Genomic DNA, 6,097 nt, shown 5'->3' with positions numbered 1-6,097 from the left:
TAGACTGTTACAAACTATTTATTGTTATGAACTGAACACTCTTGCACAAGATAACCTCACATCCTAGTGATTTTACACACAATAAAGTCTAACTGTTGCATACATTCCTAGACATGGACTGCTCAGTCAAAAGTAGGTACACTTTTCATTTGGAAACTTTTGTGCTCTTTGGAATGTGTACCAATTTGCATTCCTCTAACAGTGGACTTGTCCCCTCACCAGAAAAAATTTTTTTTTCATTTTAATTTGTGTTTTATATATTTGTTTATTGAGACAGCCTTGGTTTACAACCCTGTACATGGTTCAGAAGAATAGGTTCACACCTCTTCAGATACATGTTATCACTAACAAAGTTTTTTTTTTTTTAAGATTTATTTATTTATTTATACAAGCACTGGGTACAGTCAGAAGAGCGGGAGGGTGAGAGAATTCACCAGAGCCAGAGCTGGGAACAGAATAGGCAGACTGACGAAATACACTGCTGAGGGGAGCAGTGGGCGTGGCAGGAGAGGTCTGTCGCACCCTGTGGGACCCTTGCTGGCTGCCGGGGTTTGAACCGGCTCTGCAGAGGCTGCGGGCAGCTTCGCAGCCCAGCTCTTAACAGCTGTGCCACCAGGGAAGGCCCACTAACAAAGTTTTTTTAAATTTATTTATTATTTATTTTTTTAATAGAGGCATTTATTTATTTATTTAATTGTTTGTTTGTTTGTTTGTTTGTTTATACATGCACTGGGTACAGTCAGAAGCGTGGGAGGGTGAGAGAATTCACCAGAGCCAGAGCGGGGAGTAGAACAGGCAGACTGACAAAGTACACTGCTGAGGGGAGCAGCGGACGGCAGAAGAGGTCTGCCCGCCATGTGGGACCCTTGCCTGGCGGCCGGGGATCGAACCGGCGCCTCAGAGGCCGCGGGGAGCTTTGCAACCCAGTGCTCAACTGCTGCGCCACCGGGGAGGCCCCACCAACAAAGTTTTAACAAGTTTTTTGGTCCGTACACAGTAGCTAGGTGAAAATGTGACATGTATGGCAAAAAAAAAATTTTTTTTTTGCGCCATATTCCAAATCAGGTAATTTACACTGCAGAAAGATAATATGAACATAATGGATGCCAGAGAGTTTCAAAGGGCAATTACAACTAATTAGGTATTGTTACATTCATAGTGGAAAAACCTTATGAATTTAAGGAATGTGAGAAAATTTTTTAGGTAGTGATCTTGACTTGTTCAATATCAGAGATTTCACAGTGGGGAGATGCGATGGGAATGTAATGGGAAATTCTTCTGGAAGAGTTCATACATTGTGCAGGATCAGAGATTCAACTGGGAGAAATCCCTGGTGGTGCACTGAGCATGAAGGGCCTCCAGCTATAACTTACATCTCATTGAACATCTGTGAATTCATACTGGAAAAAAAATCCCATTTATGCAAGGATTGTGAGGAAACCTTTAGAGATAATTCAGCCTTCCCATACCAGAGATTTCGTGTTCGAAGAGAGACTTTTTGAATATAGTAACTACAGGCAAGACTTTTCCCGGAGCCTGCATCTTATTCTATGTCGCAGAGTCTGCTCGAGAGAAAACCTATAATTTAGTGAGTGTGGTAAGGCCTTTAATCAGAGCTTGGGTCTTATTCAACATCAAAGAATTCATTCTGGAGAGAAACCCTGTGAACGTCATAAGTGTTGGAAGGTCTTCAATTATAGTTCATAACTTATTCAACCCCAGAGAATTGTATGGAGAGAAACTGAGTGTAATAAATGTGGAAATGCTCTCTGACTAAGGCTAATCATGATGACAACATCAAAGAATTCATTTCAGGGCAGCCTGTGAATACAATGAGGTGAGGATACCTTCAGCTGTTCCCGGACCTGAGAATCTATGTTTGAAAAAAATAAAGAATAAAAATGTGAGCACCTTGAAGCTACCAGTGTTTTTATTTTGTGATGCAAAACTGCTTACTGATCGCTGTGTGCACTGTCTTGGTTCAAACATTTCTTTCTTTTTTTTAAAAGATTTATTTTATTTATTTATGCATAGAAGAACTGGGGTGTAGGCCAGAGGTGCAAGGGTGAGAGGATTCACCAGAGACAGAGTGGGGAGCAGAACAGGCAGACTGACTGAAATACATTGCTGAGGGGAGCAAAGGGTGAGACAGGAAAGGTCTGCTGCGCCATGTGGGTCACGTCCCTGGCTGGGGATTAAACTCAGGCCCTAGCAGTGATAACGCTGAGACTTAACCCCTACACCACTGGGGAGGCCCCAAAAACATTTCTTATGTGAGTAATTGATCAAACAGTAAACCTGGAGGAAAGTTTGTCTGTGGTTCCCCTTCAATACCATCCGAAGTGCCACATCAGATGGAAAAGCAGTAGATGCAGTTCTTGGGAACTAATGGAAGCGTTCTGAGTTGTCATGCCATGCCAGTAGCTCAGATGTCCTTGCTGATAAGGGTCAGAGCTCCCCATATCTCTTGTCATTTCCTACCCAGGATGAGGGAAATGCAAGGTAGCCCTGAAATGGAGGGCACTGGCAAGTAGTTTATAAATGCAAAGAAAGATTCTGAGGTGCTGTGAGAAAGAGGCCTCGTGCCACTGAAAGGACTAGGTGGTAAGGAGCTGGGTGAGAATGATAGCAGTGCATGTGGCCACTGGGGCCCATCTCAGTCATGTTCTGGCTCTTTACCTTAATAGAATTACCCTTTAGGATGGTGCATATTTAGGAGGATTGTGCGAGGACACATTTGTGTTTACCTGAATCATGCTCCACTGTGAATCCGGGACTCCGCTGTGCTTCTCATGCCTGCCTACTCCCTCTGAACACAAAGAGAAGGGCCTGGGCTCCCATGCAGAGACTTTCAATAGAGACTGCAGGGCCAGGATGAGTGAGATGCCTTTAGGGAGACCCTCGCTCCACATGACTGAGAGTGATGCTGCCTTAACTATTATGCCCTTTGCCTCACTTCTGTCTCTAGTTCTGGTCCTGGGCAAAAGCCCTAAAACCCAGATGTCTTGCTGGGAAGGGAAGGAATGAAAATCTGGATCTTGTGGGGTTTGGGGACTGGAGCAGAGGGAAAGGGATGGAAGGAGGAGCTGAAGGAAACATTTGGGAGGAAGCTAGTGAGGAAATAACTGGAGGAATGGGCTGGGTGGGGGGGTGAGAGCAGCAGCAGCAGCTAATGACTTTATTCTAAAGGCAAAGGAATAACTTGGCAGGCTACCCAAGCCCTGCATATTGCAGAGACTTTCAGGACTGGTCCTTGACCAGCCTCTGGGACTTAGCCTCTGAGTCCTTTGAATAGCTTATCTGGGAAAAGTACCTTTGTATCGCTGAGGTATTGGGCCACACCAGATAGTTTATGCCAGCAAAGTGATGTACGGGGGAACACCTAGATTGGCATGCCAAAGGGCCTTGGGCCCCACTGTGGCAGTTGGACTGCTGCACTGGAGACCAAATAGCTAGGGTCAGTCACAAAGGCACTCTGTGATTACTTGACTTGACCCCTCAAGAAACCTTGACCTCCAAGGCTCAGGTGAACTTCCCTGGTTGGCAATACTTTGCATATGTTGTCGCTTATTGTTCCTGAGAGGATTAAGTTCTGTCTTTGTGATTCTACTGGGAAAGGACTATGGGAAGCTTGTGACTTTTTCCTTTGCTGTTTTTAACCTGCGTTCTTTCACTGTCATAAAGCATAACTGGACTGTGGTTTTCTGGGTTTGGTGAGTCCTTCCAGCAAACCACCAATACTGAGGGTGGTCTTGGGGACCCTTAGTGTAAATACATGCATAGGGGAAAACCAGGAAGAACTGAACTGGCAGACCAGATTACTTTGGATTCAAGGCAGCTCAAGGAGTTGTTTTTTTTTTTTTTTTAAGATTTATTTATTTATTCATACAAGCACTCGGTATAGTCAGAACCGCGGGAGGACGGGAGAATCCACCAGAGCCAGAGCGGGAGCAGAGCAGGCAGAAGGACCGAAGTACACTGCTGAGGGGAGCAGCGGGCAGCAGGAGAGGTCTGCGCGCCATGTGGGACTCTCCTCTGGTGGCCGGGGAGCAGCTGGGGATAGAATCTGCGCTGTAGAAGCCGCGGGCAGCCTCGCAGCCCAGCGCTCAACCGCTGCGCCACCGGGGAGGCCCAACACAGAACATTATTTTTAAAACCAATTTGAGGGACTCCCCAGTGGCGCAGCGGTTGAGCGCCGCACTGCGAAGCTGTCTGCAGCTTCTGCAGCACCGGTTCCATTCCCCGCTGGCCAGGGAGAACCCCACAAGGTGTGGCGGACCTCTCCTGCCTTGCCCGCTGCTCCCCTCAGCAGTGTCTTTGCTCCGTCTGCCTGTTCTGCTCCCCACTCTGGCTCTGGTGAATTCTCTCACCCTCCCGTGCTTCTGACCTGTACCCCAGTTCTTGTATAAAATAAATAAATAAATCTTAAAAAAAAAACTTCAAAAAACAAAACAATTTGCGCCCTCCCTGGTGGCACAGGGGTTAAGACACAACCTATGAAGCTATCCGCAGCCACTGCAGCATGAGTTCGATCCCCAGCCAGGGAGCTACCCACATGGCGCAGCAGACCTCTCCTGTCTAGCCTGCTGCTCCCCTCAACAGTGTATTTCAGTAAAATCTGCCTGTTCTGTTCCCCACTCTATCTCTGGTGAATCCTCTCACCGCCCCCCTCCCCACACCTCTGGCCTATACCCCAGTTCTTGTTTGCATAAATAAATCTTTAAAAAAACAAAACCAATTTGAAGTACCAAAGATGAAATTCAAGCAACAACAAAGCAAAAAGAGAACACAAATAGCTCCACTTGTCTATACTCAGCTAATTCTATCCATCCAAGAGTAACTCCACCAGATGTCAAACAAAGGATGTCTTTGGACAGGAAAGTTTAATGGGTCATTGCTCTTAACTATTAAAACATCCCTTTTCTAGAGAAGACTAGTACTCAAAGGTCAGTACAGTGTATTACCTAATATCCCTAATTATCATCCCAGAAAGTCATAAATAAAAAGTGAACTACTTAATAGAAAAAACCTCAATAATGTGGTGACTCGATAATGATTTGTTGAGTCATTAGTATCTTAAACTTCACCTCCATTTGTTACTCTCCCATCTCAGAAATTTATGACCTTGAGTCAGCTGTGCAGGTTACAAGCTTGTTGACTAATTCACACAGTGCTAGCTGGAGAGCCTGGTGTGTTTCAAAAACAGACGCTTGCAGGCCTCACCTTATGCTTCCCTCTTCTCCTTTGCAGGTAGCACTGAAAGAAAATGCAAGATAGCTGTGTTTTTACTGTATATTGCCAACCCTCCCCCCTCTCACTCTACCTGTATGACACTCAGACTTCAAGATTTGAGAGTAGTCTTTGTATTTCTTTCACCTCCTCTATTTGATCTCCCATTCTTTTCATCTATTTTTTTCTACAGAAGTTTTTCTTCTTGGGCCTCCCTGGTGGTGCAAGGGGTTGAGATGCAGCACTATGAAGCTATCTGCAGCCACTTAAGTGCGAGTTCAATCCCCCGCCAGGTAGCTGACCCACATGGCACAGCAGACCTCTCCTGTCTCACCCACTGCTCCCCTCAGCAGTGTATTTCGGTAGATCTTCCTGTTCTGCTTCCCACTCTGTCTCTGGTGAATCTTCTCACTCCCCGCATCTCTGGCCTGCACCCCAGCTCTCATAAATAAGTAAATCTGTTTTTAAAAAAAGAAAATAAATAAATAAATAAATAAATCTGTTTTTAAAAAAGAATTTTTTCTTCAAAACAAAGCAAGCAGCCACCTGCCCAGCTAAAGCTCTGGGATTCTGAGCCGGGTGGTCATGTCGGAACAAGCACGACTGTCCTGCCACAGTTGTCACCAGTGCTTCTCACATTTCTCTTTTCTGCCTCCACCAAGGCCCATGTTTCATTGCTCTAGTTGCCAACAGAAATGGCTTGGGAATCTGTTATGATGTTAATTTTTTATGCTGTTTATACACTTACATACTGTTATAATGTGCAGTTTGCATATTTTGACATGTTCCTTGCTGTAGAAAAAAGTCGGCGAATATTTAGAATGGGGGGTTGACCTGCACACTGAATTTTAAGTGTCATTGAAGTGTA

This window comes from Talpa europaea (assembly GCF_964194135.1).
Source record: "Talpa europaea genome assembly, chromosome: 7".
Classification (NCBI taxonomy): Eukaryota; Metazoa; Chordata; class Mammalia; order Eulipotyphla; family Talpidae; genus Talpa; species Talpa europaea.
This window is presented reverse-complemented; position numbering follows the sequence as displayed.